The following is a 21,666-nucleotide window of genomic DNA, read 5'->3' as shown; positions in this document are numbered from 1 at the left end:
CCTAGTTTTTGGTCATTTTTCCCTGTGACAGAGAACAAGGATGAGCACCCTGGGTTGTGTGTATCTTGGCTCGCCCACTCATTTCTTAGGGAAAACTCTCCAGAGAAAATTGCTGAGAAGAGACAGTCGACCCTTGAGCAGCATAGGTCTGAACTGTGTGGATCTACTGACATGTGATTTCTGTAGATAAACAGATTTCTATATAGACAGATACAGTACTTGTCAGGGTGCCTGAGTGGCTCAGTCAGGTAAGCATCCAATTCTTGATCTTGGCTCAGGTCATCATCTCAGTTTTTGAGTTCAAGTCCCACATCGGGCTCTGAGCAGACAGTGCTGAGGCTGAGATTCTCGCTCTCCCCCCTCTGCGCCCTTCCCCTGGGGCTCATGCTCACTCTTGCTCTAATACAGATTTAAACGTCTTAAGGGAAAATATACCTTTTCTATTACTTTATTCTAAGAATATAGTATATAACACACATAACATACAAAGTATTTGTTAACTGACTTGTCAGTAAGGCTTCTGGTCAATAGGCTATTAAGTTTTTTGAAGAGTCAAAAATTCTACTTGGATTTTCATTTCTACAGGGGTCAGCAACCCAATCCCTGCAGTTTTCAAGAATCAATGTACTTAATTATGTGGCAAAAAAAGGGGGTGGTGGTGGTGTATGTTAAGACTACATCTAACAAAGTCACAAAGGTTCAGCTAAAGGTTTCCTGAATTTTGCTTAACAGATTATCACCTCACAGGAAAGGGTACATGTATCACTGCTTACATTTTACAGAATTAGTGATTCACCAGTACACCCAAACATCTATGAATTTGGCTGTGAAACGTTCTCCTAATAAGCAGACCCAGTATTGAGATAAGTAATACACGTGTATGCACACACACCTACCTCTTAGGTGGTTTCAGTTGGAGTTCTAATTTTGCAACTGCCAAGGAGCTTTAAATGCCCATGCATATAGAGGTCGGACTTAAAACATCTGGTCCACAGACCCCTTGGGGCTCAGTGCAGACTCTGGGTCCCAACCAGACACATGGAGTCAGAATCTCGGCTGCTGGAGATGCATTTTTAAATGAGGCCCCTGGGAGATTCTTCAACACAGTAAGACCCAATAGGTGATCTTCATTGATAAATAATTACTGATGTCATGCGCACACACACAGCTTCTATCCACATTTCAAATCCTTCCAGCTTCAGCCTCTCAATAGAGCTTACTCTCTTAGACTTATTCAGATACTAATGACTTTAGAATTCTTGGTTGGATTCAACACGAAGTTTTAGACATCTATTACATGCCAGGTCTTAGGTAGGGACTTGCAAGACAGTCTTGTGCCCAAAGAACCACTTTTCACAAGAAAATCCATCTGGTTATGGGACACTATACCTGGAGATCAGGAAGAGTACCTTAAGGCCCTCAACTTAAAAATTCCATAATTTATTCATCATTTATCCAGCATCAATTGCTTTGATCAATATCTAGCTGAAGTCAGCCTCTGGCAATTAATTACCTTTAATAAGATATTTGGGGGATCCCATGTGTAAATTTCAATTCTGCTCTCATGGGTCTTCCCTCCCCACACTTTTGCTGTTTCACGAGGGAATCTCTGGACTTTAAGAACAATCTTCACAAGATCCTCCTAAGTACAAAGATCTCAGACCTTATTAAATGGGCATAGTCAGCGACGCTCATTAGGAGACAAGACCTTAGAGACGCTGCACCAGCAAGAGTATGATAAACCCTCGGCACTTAACAGGTTTACCTTGGCCTCCCTTTGGGCAAAATTCCTAATCAGTCAACAGAAGCTGAACAAAATCATCTGAATTGCAGGCAATACCCAGCTCTCACCCCATGAGCCATCTTCCACAACCTCGGAGAAAGAAGATACCAGTCAAGGATCAATGGGATACACTAGATTGGGATGTTTGACAAAGACAGGGAGCCAGCTAGCCAAACTCCCTTAGTTTTCTATTAGGAAACAAAGGCTGGGAAACGAACTTTCCTCTGGGTCAGATGATTTGGGCCAGAGAGCAAGACCCACACCTTCCATCTGCCCCGTTCATCCTAAAACCAACTAAACCAACCAGGAGGCTCAGGAGTATTTTCTATTTGTATGGAACTTAATAGTTTTTAAAGATGTGTTGACCTGTGTCTTCTCTTAAACACCTTCCCTCATATAAAGCAGCTCTCCATACACTATGAATGAGAAACACCAAATAAATATGCCAAGGGATCTGCCACAAGTCCAAAGTCATTGCAATGGTCAACAATTGAGCCTAGATTTTTCGAAATGCCCAATCAGCTTCAACAATTTAAACCAAATGCTTAGAACTCCATAGAAGAAACACCAAGATTATATGAACCTCCTTTTTTTAAACACATGTTGTGGCATAAATGCCACTGAGTGGACAGTTGGAGGGCTGAGTTCACAACACTGCCAATCTAGCCAGTTGGCAAAGTATCTCAGTCTTTCAGTTACTCATTCAAGTTACTCCCTGTGAAAGAATTAGACCTGTAGGGTGTTTCATAAATACAGGGAAGTCATCACAAGTGATGCCTCTTAAACTTAGCACGCAGTAAATTAAGCACCTTTTCTATACAAGAACCTTTTGCATACCATTTCGAATTACTCTGCATGCTTTTGAGTACTGTATCGCAAATTGGTATTATCTTCGTTTAGGAAATGAGGCACCATGACAAAGCTGAACACTGAAAACTTGCAGAGAACCGTAAGGCCAGCAAGGATGTAACTCACCTTTCAAACCTGGTTTTAGGAGACCACGAACTAGGTGTTGTGACCACAACAGGACTGCTTTTATTTAACCCAGTCACTTATTTAACCAGGAGGGAAAAAACGGACCTTATGAAACCATTCTACTCAGTTCACTACCAGCTTAACAGATTTTGAAAGGTCTGAGCAAAGGATTTAAAATGGTATACGAAGGGCAAATCCCCACATTTCTAGAACTTCTAATTTTAAATTTGTTTTTAACTACTGTTTTTACATACAGCCATGGTTTTTACTGCATATCTTTGTCACCTCTGCATTTGTTTCACAGCCTCTGGCTTCCAGACCATAATTTTTCACCTGTCTTCCACAGGCTACTGTCAACTCTTATCCACCAAGGTGACCAAGCAGGCTTTTTCTTAGCTCAGATTCTGAGCTGGGGAATTCTTGGCCAATGGCCCTGATATTTCCACAAAGAACACTGGGGCCCCTTTTGGTTTCCCTTGAACAGGTTTTTTTTGGTTTGGTTTTAACTCAACAGGGTCCTGTAAAAAAACAAAAACAAAAGGAACAAAAAAAACCCCTGAAATTTCCCAACTGTTTGCAAATTGGGAAAGCCATGTGTTCAAGAGATTAGTTTTGCCCTGTTTGCCAACGGGGGCAGGGGGATGGGGGGGGGGCAAGGAAGAGATCACTGGCATGACAATTCTTATTCTAGCAAGAATTTGGGATCTTTATTGTGCTTCTCAAGTCCTTGAATAATTTAGACAATGATTAAAATTTCTGCTATGAAGTGCTTTTTTAGGATGGACTTTTAGATCATGCCTATCCTTTTGTTTTCATCATCACACATGGAGCCAAGGGTCATAGAAATACAAGTGAGATTGCTGGCTGAGCGTGTCCCCATCCACCGCCTTCAAGACAATGGGCCAGAGGGGACAGGCTCCCCAAGTTCATCTCTCCCAAAGTCTAACAGCTTGTCCACCACCTCTTTAACATCCTCCCTCCCCTCTGTCCCCTGCTATCTCACTCCTTCAAATTCACGGCCTTAACCTTGACAAACTCCCTACAACTCATTCATATGCTCCATCAGTTAATGAGTCAGTTAAGGTCTCTCCAGAATTCACTATTTGCCTTTTCCCTGGTAGAAAAGAACGGCCAGCCCCCATCCACCCACTTCCAGCCTCAGTACCAGGCCCTGAAAATGAGAACGCAGAGGCGATTTATTTTTAATAAGGTAGTCAGGTGCACGGCACTAGAAAGGGCCTACCTGGGAAAGTTACTCAGGAAACAGTAAATTTTGCTTTCAAGTACCTTTCCCACCAATACAATCAAGGTTTTATTTATCGAAGACCTTCTGAAACCAAAAGCTTCAGAAGGATTTTTCCTCAGAAGTACAATAGCTACATCTTGAATAAAATATGTAAAAAGATCATCTGCGTTGACATCTAAAATTTCAACTATGTGATAGTTGTTTGTAATGTCTTAAAAAATGTTGACATAGTTTTATAACTGGGGAGATTAGGACCATCTGTGGGGATGGTTTCGGGGGTAGCTCTGTAGCTATCACAATGTTAATCATAAAGGAAACTTGGAAAGTACAAGGGTAATTCCCATCATGATACAGACACACAAGTAACAGATGTCTCCACATTTCTGACTATTCAGCAAAGAGCACAGGTAGCCACCTCAGATGCTTTCTGTAGGGAAGTAAAAAGAGCAGGACTACCGCATGACTATCAACACTCAATTCATAAGAAAAACCATGGCTCGGATAACATTAAATGGTGCATAATAAATCATTTATGTTAGGCTTTGGCATGCGTTTTATACTGGGCTTAAGTAAGTGTATGATAATCAGGTAGTATTAAACATTCATAAGTCTGTTTTCTCAGTAGATATACACTGAATAAAATCAATTTTCTGTCAAGGAGAATCATCTTCCTTTTAAGGAATATTTATTGAGTATTTAGGATTACAGGAGACTTATTCTAGTTACCACAAGGTATACTAAGAGTTAATCTATTGGGGAATGTAAATATCACAGTAAGATAAGGGCAGAGCAAAAAACATCAGTAGAGACAGGAGTTCAGTGATTAAGACCATGAACTTACTGGTCAAATATATCCAAGATACACAAGATACACAACTTCCTCTGATGAAATGGAATTCCAGGAGATGAAGTGCTTAGTCCAGAGTTCAGGTCGTTCACTCACATCCTTTTCCCCCTCCTCCTGCATTAGGCTTCTAAGTGGCCAGCAAAAACAGGTAAGCCTTTCTCCATCCTTCCTCTGTTCTTACAGGAGGCATTTCATACCAAGACTAATTATCCCATGGTCTTGCCCGATACATACCACAGACCCCCGCATGATGCTGACGTTGGAGACATTCCTCAAAGTGTGACCTCCTATTTCCAGTTGGCCCTCCCCCCACCACCAAAGCTTCAACTCCACTATAAAGTCAAGAACACATTCTAGGAACATCAAGATGTGAAGATAAACACTGCTATTAAGATTAGACCCCTCTTCTTTTCTCCTAAAGTTTAGGATATATTCACTTCTTATAGAAGAGGCTTACAGACAGACCTTTGGAAGTCATGAACACATGATGAAAACCACCACTCTGCAACCATCTGATGCAATTATGTTTTACATTCTTTGGTTCTGAAATAGTCTGCAAGTGGGAAATTATTTTCATAAAGGGTTCACTGAGCCACCCATGCAGGAGAAAAATCACATCGATTGGTTTAAAAATTAGAAAGTTCACAGAAGACCATGATGGGATGGAAAGTGGAAAGGAGAGGGGAAAAAAAATCCTGAGTGTGCACAAGAAGAAGGAGCAGCCATGGACCAGTGGAAACTTCTACATCAGGGAAAAGCTACCCCTCATCATGTCATAGTCAGTGGGCAGGCATCAAACTCTCCCTCCCCCCCACCCCCACGACATTCCCTACATTTCAACCACGTGGACTTCTCTCGCTGTTCTTCTAGGTCTGGGGTCTTCCAACCTCTATGCCTGTTCTCTGCTCACATGGTTCCCTCTCTCCATGGGGCTACTTGTATGAAGTACATCCATTAAGACCAAAGTCAACTTATCCCCCTCAGTTCCCATTCTTTGGCTTAAAACCACTTTGGTTTGACCTCTCTGGTGCCATTTATCATGATTCGTTTTTTTTTTTTTTTTTTAATTTTTTTTTCAACGTTTATTTGTTTTTGGGACAGAGAGAGACAGAGCATGAACGGGGGAGGGGCAGAGAGAGAGAGGGAGACACAGAATCGGAAACAGGCTCCAGGCTCCGAGCCATCAGCCCAGAGCCTGACACGGGGCTCGAACTCACGGACCGCGAGATCGTGACCTGGCTGAAGTCGGACGCTTAACCGACTGCGCCACCCAGGCGCCCCTATCATGATTTGCCTTCTTGATTGCAGGTTGTTCCCTGGTCTGTTACTTGCATGAAATTGGTCATCTTTTAAAAGCCAATCCCTAGCCTGTCCATTTCCACATCTCTCCCAGCAGCCAGCACAGTGCAGAGCACACAGACTTTTTGAGAAATGGGCTTTATTGGAAGAGTGCTCCTTCTTAATGTATTTACTTAAAACACTATGAAGTCACTAAGACAATTTGCCTCAAGAAGTCAGGATTTATTACTTATGGAATGTAAGGAGATCTCTTTACATCCAAAAAGCTAGCTATAGTGTTCTATTTAACAAGAATTTTTTTTTTTTTTTTAAATCTAAGTAAGGAAAGCCATTGCTTCATTTTTCTGGCTTCACACTGTTATTACTCAGTCACTGCCTCTTCTAAGATTCATTTCATGCCACTGCAATGGGAAGAGATGGCCCTGTGTAGAATACAAAGGTTGACTGAGCAAAACACCACACACACCAAAGTAGTCATGCCAGGCTGTCTGGATGCCCTGGGCTGGCTGGCACTTGGTTTTGCAAGGTCTTTCACTCAAAACGAATATATCTGCAGAAGCAAAAGGAGTTTCCACATGAATGAGGATACAGCTTGATGGAATTGTTGGGCACATTTGGATGGTCTCCAACACATCAGATTTCTAGAATCTCTCAGAGCCCTAGGACACTCTCTCTCAAGAGGTTTGAGGAACCCACAAACCTGCAGGTACCATCCTAACTAGTGAGGGTAGGAAAATCCAATTCCCCATCAAGTCACAATCAAACTTGACCTATTGTATACAGTGTACCAGGCCCATGAGGCACACAAGACTTGGTCTCTGCCCTAAGCAGCAGAGGACCAAGTAAAGGCATCCAACACCAGGCAGTTATAACAGATGTACAGCAGAAACACTGGAAATTACGGAACAAAAGGAGTAAAGGACAGGAGAAAACACCCAGTCTGAAGAGTCAGGAGGCACTAGCCAGGCTGGAAGGGGGTGGAGGGTAGGGGTGGCATTCCACTCAGGAAGCAGCAGCAAAAGGTAAAGCTCTCAACTCCTTCTAGAACATACAGGGGGAAGATAGGAGAGGAGGTGCAGGTATAGCCTCTGCATCAAGACTACGGGGTAACAGACCTCACACCTCCCCTGTGAACCAGATCCACCGGGCCGTTGAATCAAGGGGAGCAGGGAGCACTGCCTGATGCAGAGAACATGCTCAAAGACTGCCATGGTTATCAAGATTACTACATTAAGAGAGGTAGACCTGATTTATTTGCTCTCTTAATGAAAAGCTACAGTTTACCCATCTGTTAACACTACAATAGCAGTGACCACCTTCAATAATAGTTAACTATTTGAAAAGCAGAAAAAATAACTGGGTACAGTCCACGTGCTTAGCTTAAAACAATAAAATTCTGATGTGCTCATCTCCAAAAAGAACCACAAAAGGATAAAGAGATTACACCTATTTTAGCCTCTGAAGTCTCAAGATCCAAAAAGGATGCTCTCCAGCTGAATGGCTTGATGATATCTGGAATCTGAAATACAGTTAACGTGGAAAGACAAGTTCACTCAGACTGGTTCCTTCCAGGAACACATCCTGGACACAGCTAAGCAGCATTCAAGACCTCAAGTCCTGCAAATCATCGCCAATGAAATCACCATAGGTCATGGAGAGCATGTTGAAACCTCAACTTAGTCTCCTTCCCTTCCTTTTTAATCACCTACACGAAACAAATGGAAAACAAAACAAGAAACAGACTTAAAGTCCCAAAAACAAGAACAACATTCCCTCAACCCCACTCTGCACTTTACCCTCAACTTCCAAGTACAACTTTGGAACTAACCATTCACCCGCTCGATGCTTTTGGAGCCACAGACTTCAACCATGTGCCAAAGGAGCCACCACGACGACAACAACAACAACCCTTATCCAGTTCAGATCATGAGCATGCTTTGAGATTTCCTCAAGAGGGGTTTACGAAGGATGCTGCAAGAAAGCCCATTTATCCCGTACATTTGACTGCCCATGGCCCCGGAACCATGCAGGTCAAAGAGCTGGTCCTTTCACATTATTCCCCATGTTTCCTGCTGCCACAACCAACATTTACAAGCTCCTCATCCACCTTGGGGCTTCTTCCAATCTTATACTCCCATCTCTGGACTTCTCAGCCGAGACCAGGAAAAGGGCCCATGACCAACCACATGGCAGAGAGGGTCAGGGTCCACAAGGAAACAACGGGCATTTTTCTTGGTAGCAACTCAGGCTGCTATGGAGTCTTTCCCTCCCCTCCCCACCCCACCCCCAAGGACTGAAAGGGAGCTCCAATCAATTCAAGGCAATGTCATTTGAATCAACTCCTAATACCTTCAACAAGCATGAAAGGTTCTTGTCTGCTGAGCTTCTCATCTCTGGAAGCTTTTCCCTCCAACTTCAAATATTACAAAGAAGTAAGATCTATTTAGGGTCTTGGTAATTAAGCCCAGCACCATCTGAGCAGGAAAGTTATTTTGGAGTAGCATAGAAGACATTCTTTCAGTTGCAGTTTCACAGTGCTATGAAGGATCCCCAATTCTCCACAAACCTTGTCCTCTTACAATCTAATCATCTTTGAGGACATCCTGGTTATCGCTGCTTTAACTCTGGTCTAGGGAACGTGGGATTTAAGAGGTGAAAACCAGAGCTAAACCAACAGTTAAACAACACGGTTTAGTAGGAGTTAAACAATGGCTACAACAAGTAATTACTTCACATCTTTAAAATAATTCCAACAAGCGTGCTTAAGGTACTTTGAGTTTATGTGCAAGTTTATGCCTACTATAAATACTTCTGTAATCCTTCTCTGTTCCCAACTCCTTGAGAGAAACCTTAAAAAATCTGAAACATTTTTGGTGCTGGCCCGGAATGAATTATTAGGTATTTGGGACACAATTTACTGAATTGTCCCATCAGCATTTCTTCAACCCATCCCTTATGTGATGCGCACACATGTGCACGCACGTGCACACACACACACCCATGGGTATTCTACTAAATAAAGCTACCTACTCTCCTCAGAGGACAATGAACTCAAGTTGTTAAGGCCCTCTAGGATTTCAGACCCACACGGCCAGACTGGGATTCTTCTACAAACAAGAGGCCGCCTTAATCCCGTCAACTTTATAGCTCCTGAGAGGTTTAGGTCATTACATGGCATGACATATCTCTAAGGAAGCAGCGAAACCAGTTTTCTGTGTATCAAATCCAGTTCTGAACACACTAAGAAACGATGATAATTTTTAAAACTTGCCAATTCCAAAACCAGTAACAAATTTACCATTTCTGACAAGCATGCGCATTTTCAAAGAATTGAAGGGAGGAATGTCCATGGGCTGTTAGCAATGAAAACTGGTGCCACTCAGGCATTTCTGGAGAGGTTCTTTGTTGAGGCCATCTCAGGTTTCATAACCTCCAAATTTCACACTTTTAAATTTAATTGGCTCTTTCCAGATGCATTTTGAGAGTGGCAAGTTTGTATGAAAACATTTTATACTAGATTCCCAGACAACTTTACTTTTAAAGGGAGCACAGCTAAGACAAAAAGGCAACCAACCCATCAACTGTCAGGATAACAAAGACAATGTTGAAAATCACAGTGACGTCATGGTGAATCTTAGGCTCATTTCATTGTTCACACTTCCTCGTGTGAGGTGAGACCCTCCCTTACCAGAAGGTCAAGCTACTCTCATTGTAAGCACCTCAATTTTTTTTTTTTCCAATTCCTCCGACAAGCACAATATACGCAACTAATGAAATCAAGGAAAACAGGACTTTTACTGTGAAAATATGAGACACTTCTTTGTGGGAGTGGAGCCGTTTGGGGTATACTCGCTAAGTCAATCAGCCATGAGATCCTGAATTAATTTGCCAACGGCCAATGTGCCGTCACTTAGCCAAAAAAAAAAAAAAAAAAAAATTCAAACAAGTGTTGTTACCTGTTTTGTATGGAGAAAAACACTGTAGTCCCACGAATCAAAATGGCTGTTGCACTGGAATGAGCCATGCAGTTGGTTCTGTTTCTTAATATTAGGTTAGCTTTAGGCTTGCATCTTACGGAAAGGAGTCAGACTAACAGTTTACCATCCATTCATTACTATGTGCAATGAGTATTTTGCATACCAGAAGACCAAAATGTAACCGATTCTGGTCTCTTCAAGAGCTGAAGACATTTTGCAGCCGCTAACAAAGCATCTTTTGAGTCCACCTAATACCCCAGGAGGGCATGCACCACTCGATTACAGTTAAGAGCTCCTTTGCCCTCTTGGGAAAATTTAAGTTCAGGCCTCAAAAAAATATGCAACAACTGCGCCTATGGATTGATGCTTGAGAAGTACACTTTACCAAGTTTCTCCTTTTCAAGATGCTCAAGAGATCAGACTATGAAATTTTAAAATATTAAGTGAAGGCAAAATGGATTATAGTTGTCATAATTTTCAATGTTTCTTTTTGAGAGGGAGACAGGATGAGTGAGGGAGGGGCAGAGGAAGGAGGAGACACAGAATCTGAAACAGGCTCCAGGCCCTGAGCTGTCAGCACAGAGCCCAACCAGGGGCTCAAAACTCGAGAACCGCGAGATCACAACCTGAGCTGAGGTCGGACGCTTAACTGACTGAGCCACCCAGATGCTCCTGTCATATTTCTAATTAATATCCCTACGCTCTGTACAATTTGTTACCCTTTCCTCTACTTCCAAGTTCAACACAAAAGAGGTTTTTTGTTTTTTAAGTAGGCTTCACACCCAGGCTGGAGCCCAACCCCAAGAAGCCACTCAGGGGTCCCCAACAGAAAGGAGGTCTTACACAAGACACTCGTCTGTGACTATTCTGTCTGCTTGCACTTCCAAGGAACCACTTACAATCGGGACCAGGTTCCTAATCCAAACTAGTGTCAACACATCGTGTTCCCCAGGACACAGCATTAGCTGTGTCTACCTTCAGGAGAATTAGGAACATTTTTTTTTTCTTTTTGATGCCCGTAATGCATTCTAAATCTAAATCTAAGCTTTTAAAATTTTTACTGGATTTTTTTTTATGCCTCTGCTGCCTCTCCTATCAGGACAGACCTTACTATTCTCAATTCTGGCCGCATTAAAAAGCACGAAGGCAGGGCTCCTGGGTGGCTCAGTTGGTTAAGCATCCGACTTCGGCTCAGGTCATGATCTGGCAGTTTGTGGGTTCAAGCCCCACGTCGGGCTCTGTGCTCACAGCTCAGAGCCTAGAGCCTGCTTCAAATTCTGTGTCTCCCTCTCTCTGCCCCTCTCCTAGCTCATGCTCTGTCTCTCCTTCAAAAACAAAAGCAAAAAAAGAACACAACAGCAGTGAAAACAAAGCTAAACGCACAAGAGCTGGTCCAAGACGGTGTGATTTAGACCACGGTTGCCTTTGGTGCCCTCATCCCTGTTTGATCACCCTCTCCTCTCTTTCTCCAACTCCTTTAGCCCCTGACAACCTGCACTCAAGTTACACCTAAGAGCTCTGCCTGCTGGGAACTTTCACCTCCGAGCAACCCTATCCCCCCCAAATGATCTTTAGAGAAAAGACTTTTAAATCCTGAGGAGTATTTTAGGGGGTTACTTTTAACCAAAGCTTCCATTTCTAACTGCTTTGCAAGTCTTGCTCACTTTAAAATATCCAGCTATGTGGTATATCATTACACAAATAGCATGCTTCCTTAAAAAAGAAAAAAACAAGAATTGGACAGGGGCACCTGGGTAGCTCAGTCGGTTAGGTGTCCAACTTCAGCTCAGGTCATTATCTCACGGTTCACAGGTTTGAGCCCTGCATCAGGCTCCGCACTGATGGCACAAAGCCTGCATAGGATTCTCTCCCCCTCTTTTTGCCCCTTCCGGGCACTCACTCTCTCAAAATTTGTACAAGAAATTAGAGAAAATGAAGAAAAGAAGTCCTCCATCATCTCATCACATATCACCATCAGCTTTCAGGTTTACCTCCAGCTTTTTAGTCACTATTGACAGTGTGACTACTATGTATAATAAATGGCAGTCTATTTTTATGAGCAGTTTCCCAAATTCATTCTAAGCAGGGACTTGACAATTTGTCAACTGCATGTATATACAATACTAATGACTGAATCATTTCCCCCAAAGCTAGACATAAAAGATGTTTTGGTTTTGCTATTCAAAGGAAACCAGCAATGGGCAAGTGGGCAAACATCTTCCCTAAGATATCCCTAAGATATCTGACTTCCCACCTGAATCAGACCATGAAAGGACTCCAAATGATCAAGGTGACTATGGTAATAGTGATGGCACCATTTCAGACCAAGTTCAGAGAAGGGCACAACCAACAGATGCAGACTTACTGGTGAGAATTCAATGTGTGGCAGCAGGACATCAGGAACTCCATCACTACCAGACCCCAAGTCACACCCCTTAACTCCAAAAATCCCAGAAATTTACTGCTTAAACAGGCAGCATTTCACCACCTCCCCCTTCATTAGCACCTTCTCTAGGCTTCCATTAGCACCTGCAGCAAGGTTTTTGAAAGGATCTGGGTTGGCCGTCTGCTTATGAGATCGATCTCCATTTTAATGTAGCCCTCCCTGCATATAAACTGAAGAGAGGGTGCAGGGAGTGTTCAAGAAAATCTGACCTGGAGGAATTGAGAGTGGTTAGCAAGTATTGTGAAACGTGCCTAGTTCCAATTAATCAGAAAATACCACATGCCAAAGAAGATTATTCTAATGGTCACTGCTTTCTCCCCCTCTGGTAAGTAGGGTTCGTAGCAGGTTGGTAAAATGTAAACATGTGTAAGAAGGCAAGCCTCCTGTCGCTATGATGCTGAAAAGCAGAAATGTGTAATCAGCGAGGACAATAAAAATTCTGTCTCTCCCCTGATGACACTGGAACATAAAAGATCGCAAAAAAAAAAAAAAAAAAAGCAAAAGCATAAATGAAGATTCTTGTGTAGGGTCCTTTTACAGAGGACAATACGTAGTACTTAATGTGCAAGGCACTACCTTTTAATAGCTATGGGACGTGTTACTAGTATCCTGCTGCTTTCTCAGCTGGAGAAATAGGATTAGTGGCCTAAGAGAGAAGAGCTTAAACTGATTAGTCAAGTGGGCAGTCCCAGGGTGAATAAGCAGGAAAAAGGAACAGCCCAGTGTTCTGGGTCCTGCAGAGTAAGAACCTGGAGGGATTCAAGGATGGTCCAGGACTCGAGACTGCAATTTACTCCAAGAGGGGTTTTAACCTTCCATTTTCAAGATGGGCTCCAAATCAGAGGCCAGACTTGGGTTGGCTTGAACACCATTTATGTATTTAGACTGCAGACAGGAGTTTCAGAATGGCCACCGTGTATTTATTCATTCACTTACTCAACCCACAGGGTCTACAAAGCAAGCATATCAGGTGTTGTGTATACAGGGATACAGAACCGGAAGGCTGCATGCAAGGAACAGAATTATTCTGCTTAGTAAGAACCCTAAATGACAAAGATCCAATTTCTCAAATCCGAGTCTGGATTGAATGGGGGGAGGAAGGGACCTTCTAGATCATCATGGACCTACTTTATCTGGAGGAAAAGCAACACAAAAAAAAGCCCACTATGAAGTCCAAAGTTGTGTGCTGCCTGAAGAACACATTTAGTAAGAGACGGTGCTGAGGTCTACAACCCTAGCCAAGAGCTCCTCCCATAAAACAGAAAACACAAGTTTTAAAGAACCTGATGCCCAACAGATAAATTTTCAAGATGGAATATAGGACATGTTCACTGGTAATCCTGGTAAAGTACTAAGGGGCTGATCCCAAAAGTTACAAGAGAAAGCAAACTCCCTTTCTGAATCAAACGACCCGGTTCTACCTGTTGTGGAAAGGACAGACACCGATTGTAGAACTGAGCAGGCAGCCCAAATAGGTTACCGAGAGCAATTATAAAAATTACAGTGGAGATTATGATCACAGCAACCATCAAAAATGGTTAAGCTTCACCAAAATGTGCGGAAAGACCTGCCTGCACTGTACTTAATGGAAAGGATTTCCAATGTTAAATCTAGCACTTATCTCTTTTACCCAGGGGGTTTTATTAGTTTAATGCAATCCTATCTACCCAGATGTTTAATAGATTTCTCGAGCACGTGGCATAAAAACAAAACTATCTTTGCTGCAACCAGGTAAAGCTGGTAGACCGTGAACAATGATCTTCGACTGAGACGTCTAACATATTAAAACAGATTACTGCAGGGCCCGGAGAGTTATTTCTGAAATAGGAAGTGGCTGGATAAAACGATTTCCTCTCAGAAAACTCAAGAACATCCCTCATGTACCATTCTCAACCATTTCCCTCCTCCCCCAACTCCTAAAACACAACTCAGGAAACACCACCACCACCCCCAGAGAAGCTTCAAGATGCTCTTTTCTTTCCTGACATTCTTCCCCTTTCATCTTCCCTACGGCTAGCCACGGAAACTACCACTTCGGTAGAAGTGTTTGAACAACACTGCAGCAGAGATGCCTGGGCTGTGTGCCTAACACAAGCCCCGCTCTGAGAATTCCATCTCCCCCACAAGTACAGGCCTCAGGGAGGGGCCAAGTTCACCGCCCCCCCCAAAAGAAGCCGTGGGAAGTAACTGGTGATAAAGGAACGGGGGTCATGCCGGTCCCCCATCCCTTGCTCTAAGTTGTATGGCCCTGGAAGTCTGTTGACAGCCTCTGGAGACAACCCCCAGACACTGGGAGCTCACTTGAGGCCTCTAAGCCACGTTTACTCTCCAGGCTCCTTCTGAATGGGCAGAATTCACCGGACCATGATGGGCACCTGACCATTTGGGGTCAAGCTCTTTCTCCCAGGGATTTCAATGGAAATCTGGGTCTGTCAGCATTTGGACTTGGGCACTGGTACCCTTGGGACCTGATGTAAGGCATTTTAGCATCTGTAAGCACAGAAGTAGAGTAAGTCCACTTACTACCCTCAGGGGTGAAGCCAATCCAGGGAGGGAAGTGGCAGCCAGTAATGGCTCCTGGTTCTAAGAATTTAAATTACTAGAATACTAACTAGGACTTAAAAACATGAAATCCAAAACTTCTAGTAATTTTTTAACCCCAGAGTAGCTTAGAAGACTACTTCTTTAACAACACATACTGAAATTTATTTATTTCCAATGTCAAGGCATTTTCCAGTTCTCCAAAGCCCTTTGTCAAGCCAATACGTGGAAGAAGAAATGTTAAGTATCAACAGAATCACGCTCCTTGCCTTAAGTGAGGAGCCAGGAAAATCTGAGAATCCTGGGTGCAGGGTTTTACTTTCAAATCCTCAAATTCGGGACATCTGAGACTTAATCTACAGACACTGAGGGGGAAGCTCCTTCAGGCTCAGAAGCGAGGGGCACCCAACAGGTGCTGGAGTCCAGGTAACACAGATACTGGCATCCCTACCTCTGCCCGGTTTGTTGGCCCGCATCCCTCCACAGCCTTGGGGGGGGGGGGGCGGGCAGATAAAATCACAGTTGTGCTGGCAATTCCATGGTTTTCCTGGCCAATGACTCTCCCCGTTCACCCGTCACTGCTGATCTACCTGCCCCCACCCCCTCAAGCTATGTACCAGGCTCAGTCCCAGGCAGGGCCAAGTCCAGGGCTGATTGGGACAGACTGTCCACCTCTGTGTCTTCCAAACGTTTACACTTTGGTAAGTGAGCCAACGGACACACCCACAACGTGTTGCAGTCCAATCAGGTGAGAATCGAAGAGCATGTGGTCTATTGCAGGCCTGCAGAGAAAGGAAGCCGTGGGCTCCACAATGAGCGGGAGAGAAGGAACCACAACAGGTCTCTGGGAACTTTCTCAAGAATGCTCATCTAAACCGCGTGACTATCCATGAACCGGCCCCCAGCACAAGCACTCAGCCTTCCAAAAGGTAGACAACACCCATATTAAGTATTTTCACTTCATTTCCTTTTTCTGGGTCAGCAAGGAGGGAAAAACTGTCACGTCTGTCACCAACCCCTCCCTCGTCTCAAAGGGGACATACACCTGCTGGAGCCCAGAGGGGGATGGACACTCAACTGGCCACCCCTCCTGTGCCCTCCCTTTCAGATCAGAGATGCATGCTGCCTCCTGGGGTGCGGGTTCTACCCCCACCCCACCCCCCAGAACCACTACCTGTGAAAAGCCCGTTCTAAAGCGGGGGGGGGGGGGGGGGGGGGGGGCCAGGGGCTGTTATCCCAAGTTTGTCTCATCTGTAACCGGACTGAGCTGTAAGCAGACTCCTGCCAGCACCTCAAAGGCCACGGCTCTGAGGACACTGGCCGGAGCTTTAGTTACAATATCTTTTTTCACTGCCCATCACGTGCTCATCCTCTCCCTCCCCTTCCCCCCCCCACCCCCCATCTACTGGCTCCTAGGGTGGATTTTGTTTTTTAACCTCTGTAACCAAAGAACCCGATAAGGCCATGCGATAAAGGAACGGTGGCCTAAAAACCCTAAGTTTCCAGTTCCAGCAGCTCTATGGCTCATTTTTCATGTTTCACACACATAAGACATTGACAAAGGCCCTAAAAAGAAGAGACACGGGAGGCAGCCAAAGAGATACCTAACACTCAATCAGAGCCGTGCAAGTGAGGAGAGCATTAGGAGTTTTTGGGAGCCAGGCCAAGTGTTTTTCTACCAGAGGAATAATTTAGGGTTGGTGCGCAGTCAGCAGCTTGGAGAAGGTACAAGAACACAGGAGCTGGACAACCGGGAGGCCCCAGAAAACCCGCTCAGCCCTGCCCAAGTCCACCAGACAGACAAACCCTTCACGGTCAAGACTGTTAAGCAGAGGAGGATTCGTCTCTTCCATCCATCAGGCCAGGAGAATAATTACAAGTTGAACAACAGAAAGAATGTGACAAGGTATTTGGCAACCTCCGTAGAGCCCTGTACTCCAAGACCAGTTTAGCTCAAACTACTGGTTTCCTCCTACTCTCCCCCGCCACCAAGAAGTCTACAACCCTGCCAGATGCACACGTCTGTTCAGCCTCACAGGACAGCAGCACAAAGTCAGCATCTGCCGGAGTTTTCCCTTTTTAAAAATACAACTCTCAGGGCACCTGGGTGGCTCCGTCGGTTAAGCGTCCGACTTCGGCTCAGGTCATGATCTCACGGCTTGTGAGTTCGAGCCCCGCGTCGGGCTCTGTGCTGACAGCTCAGAGCCTGGAGCCCGTTTCAGATTCTGTGTCTCCCTCTCTCTCTCTGACCCATTCATGCTCTGTCTCTGTCTCAATAAACGTTAAAGAAAAATTTTTTTAAATACAACTCTCACAAGAAAAACGGTTTTGTCAAACTTTAAAAAGACAAAAATAAGATCTGTTCTATACCTGCTACCAGAGGCAGGATGTGATTTATTCGAGGGTTTCGAGGATTGTCCACAAGTTACTGGGGACTCTTAGGGTAGGTACGGGGGGGGGGGGCTCACTTCTGTCCACTTGACCAATGCTCCTTAGAGACACCACCTCAGCTTTTCACATTTTGTTCGGAGTCTGGTGCAATTTGAACACTCCATTAAGGGAAAATTACCGAGGCTCTTAAAGTTACATTCCCAAAGACAGAGTCTATGAAAATCCTCAACCCAACCCTAGATACAGTTCTGTTAAAGACTACACTCGAAGCCTATTTTGGAGACCCGTAATTTTTAACTGTACAGTTTTCGCGGCTTTTCAACTAAGCTGCTGACTAAAGCAGGGAATAATTTTACAACGCCATTATCCACATGTGGATGGTTCATTTGTTAGAGTATCCTAACTTCGGGCTGCCTACCCTCATCTCCGTCGTCCAACCTGCTCCTGGGTCCTATGCCAGCTGCCTGCTGTTGTAGGCTAAAGGTATGCAAACCATTTTTCACGCCAACAGAAATAAGACAGTGACACTGGATGTCCTGAGTGCATTTCTCCAAGATAAATATAAACTGGAGATTATGTATTGTTGCAGACAATTGATACAACTTCCATTTATTAAGTATGCATGCTCATGTTTTTCCAAACTCTTCAAAGTATGATCCCGAGACTTCCAAGGGTCGAGCAAGATCAAAACGATTATCCTGATACTAACTCATTGCTTCCCTTTTTCACTAGGATGCCGTTTGCCCCGATGGCGCAGAAGGGCAGGAAGATCGCTGGCCCCTGAGCACGATTCTAGGCAGCGGTTCCCGTATTCTGGCACCAGACACTACCGCCATCTCACCATGAAACCCCAGGACCTGCGGCTTAAGGCCAGTTTCATATTTAAGAAGGTCTTGAAACACTAGAGACTCCATGTTGATATTCGATTGGACATACAAACACTTCGGCTGCCCTCCGAGAGTGACAGTGGTCCTGTCCCCTCTTTCCATGGGACACCTTTTTTTTACTGCAAAGACAGCTACCAACTATGGTTACTCAGACTCAGGTATTTGCCAAGACTTTCTTGAAAATGAACCTGCCACTTGATGGAAAATAACTGCGTTTTTATTGCCAATGAGAAAATTCAAGCTTTCAAGTGAAAAAACAATTTTAGAAAACTTATCTTCCATGAGCTTGACAGCCCTAATAAAGGTGTTTATGAGATTGATGGTGATATTAACGGGTTTTTTTTTTGATATTTCATAATGAAATGTGTCAACACTCAGAAGATCAGGGCTAAATAAAACTATTTTCCAAACAACCAAAGAATGAGGTCACACAGCCTTTAAAGGAGTTATTCATTATTTAAGACAGACCAGTGGACACAGATATGGTCTTATTTTTTCTCCATTTCTCCTAACCTTTAAAATTTTTGTTTTGGAGAGAGGGAGGGAGGGGGGGAGAAGGGGAGAGAACGAGAGAACGAGAGAACGAGAGAACGAGAGAACGAGAGAACGAGAGAACGAGAGAACGAGAGAACGAGAGAACGAGAGAACGAGAGAACGAGAGAACGAGAGAACGAGAGAACGAGAGAACGAGAGAACGAGAGAACGAGAGAACGAGAGAACGAGAGAACGAGAGAACGAGAGAACGAGAGAACGAGAGAACGAGAGAACGAGAGAACGAGAGAACGAGAGAACGAGAGAACGAGAGAACGAGAGAACGAGAGAACGAGAGAACGAGAGAACGAGAGAACGGCAGAGAGGGAGGGAGACACAGAATCCAAAGCAGAATCCAGGCTCTGAGCTGTCAGCACACAGCTCGACATGGGCCTTGAACACACAAACCACGAGATCATAACCTGAGCCAAAGTCAAGATGTTTAACCAACTGAACCACCCAACGTGCCCCCCCCCCGTTTCTGCTAACCTTTAAAAACCCACTTGCTGGGGCACCTACATGGTTCAGTCAGTTGAGCATCCGACTTCGGCTCAGGTCATGATCTCACGGTTCGGGAGTTCAAGCCCCGTGCCGGGCTCTGTGCTGACAGCTCAGAGCCCGGAGCCTGCTTTGGATTCTGTGTCTCCCCCTCTTTCTGCCCCTGCCCTGTTCGTGCTCTCTCAAAACTAAGTAAGCATTTAAAAAAATAAAAAACTCACTTGCTACCTCTATCAAAGAACGTCTCCAACTATTTGAAATGCCTGTTAAAATGCTTTTTTCCAATTACATCTGTGGGGGGACATTACTTAGCCAGACCAACAGCAGCAGCACAACGGATTGAAAGCAAAGCACCAAAGTCCAACAGGGTCTCATTAAGTCCAATGTTACAGAAATCTCCAATATGTGCAACACCATTTTGCCTTGTAAAAAAAAATTTTTTTTAATTGGAAACTGGTGTTAACATGTAAGGGGTTTGTTGTTTTAACATTTTGAAGAATCCGACTCTCGCTTTCAGCTCAGGTCATGATCTCACGGTTGGTTTGTGAGTTCGAGCCCTGTATCAGGGCTCAGCACTGTCAGTGCTGTTTGGGATCCCGAGTCTCCCGCTCTCCGCCCCTCCCCCACTATGCACATGCTCTCTCTCAAAACGAGTATTTCGACAAATCCACAGGAACAAAAGCTGAGTCCGCAACAGTTTTAGGATCAAGGGGCCCTGAGACTTTCAAGTTTAATAAATGGCCCTTGTACAATACACATATAGTTAACACTACTCAAGTATTTAAAAAGTTAACACTGTGTGTTTTTAACCACAATATAAAATTAACTATTGAAAGGACCATGGATTGGATATCCATGTTCTCACCTATTCCTCGATATCAATATATCATTTCCATATAATTGAAAGCAGTTTATATATGTTTTTTATTTGATATTATAGCAATGTAATGCTTATAATTTTAAGGGCTGCATATGATCTGTCATAATAAAATGTTTCCTTGTTTGAAAAAAAAAACCATGGGCTTAATTTACATTTAAAATTTCCAAATGTCCTTTAATATTTCCAAGTAAAAGTGATTTCTAGTGTCACAGGACATCATGTTTCTAGTAACCTTGGCTTCTCCAATATATCTTGCTGTCATCTCTCAGGGTTTGTCGTTAATACTAAAACCAGTGCAACAACTTATCTTTTACTGGCATTCAGTTATCTACTCACGATTTTGTCGGAGTACCTTCTAGATGATGCTAGAAATACAGCAACTCTGACCCCATGGAGATTAGACCCCAGGGGCATTTATCCACCCAACTGCAGTCATTCAATACATAACAATCTGTTATATACCAGGCACTGTATTTGGCAGGCACCTCAGAATCAAAATGTTAATATACTTAATTGCACTTATCAGGGATACGCATTCCCTTAAGTGTTCGCAATTTTTGCTTATTTCACATTTCTTCGGAATTCTGAGTTTTCTTCATCCTAAATTTGAAGGCTATTGCTTCATGAGGCAATTTCATGAAAAAATGTCAATAATCAGAAGGTCTATGCTGCACTCAGCCACCACTCTGACACTTTCCTTTTTTCCCCCTGGGAAAGAAGTGGTTCCCCTGCCCAGGAGCTCAGGGAAAGCCAGCCTCTAAAACCAGGAGATCCAGAGTCCACCTCTGGAGGCTCCCTGATGGACAGGATGACCCAAACCTGTCTGGATTTCCTTGTAAAACTAACCAGGCAAGTGAAGGCATATATAAACACTACTCTCAAAGTCATTAAAGCAGGATTTCCCGAGGAAACTTAAAGGTAATTGTCCATTAGTTACACAGGCTGAACAGAAAGGACTACTTCAGAAATTCAATTTCCTAACAAGGATTTTTAATTCAATTACTTAAAAAAAAAAAAAAGCAGCAACATGTACAATAAAAAACTGGCCAGAAACTTGTTATGGGAGGGAAGGATGGCCACACAAATCAATGTCAGGTCTGAACCTGAATGATTTTGCTCTTCCCAAAGGGTATATAAACTCCTAAGAAAATCTAGGTACAGGGCATAAGGGAATTTAGTTTACAAGATACAGGAAACAATTTTTTCTTAACGTTGATTTATTTTTGAGAGAGAAAGAGCACACACACATGCACCCACAGGGAGGGGCAGAGAGAGAGAGAGAGGGAGGGAGGGAGGGAGATAGAGAGAGAAACAGACTCCTAAGCAGGCTCCAGGCTCTGAGCTGTCAGCACAGAACTTGACTCA

The 21,666-nt window shown here is 43.8% G+C and overlaps 1 protein-coding gene across 1 annotated transcript in view; it reads right to left on the bottom strand.

Annotated features, from left to right (window-relative positions):
* Window positions 1–21,666, bottom strand: part of PRKCA (protein kinase C alpha) — a 400,385-nt gene that overhangs the window by 343,723 nt on the left and 34,996 nt on the right. The gene's annotated exons all lie outside the window — the stretch shown is intronic.

Source organism: Lynx rufus, unplaced genomic scaffold (assembly GCF_022079265.1).
Source record: "Lynx rufus isolate CCGP_SWC_20201006 ecotype Redwood Valley unplaced genomic scaffold, mLynRuf1.p SCAF_18, whole genome shotgun sequence".
Classification (NCBI taxonomy): Eukaryota; Metazoa; Chordata; class Mammalia; order Carnivora; family Felidae; genus Lynx; species Lynx rufus.
This window is presented reverse-complemented; position numbering and strand designations above follow the sequence as displayed.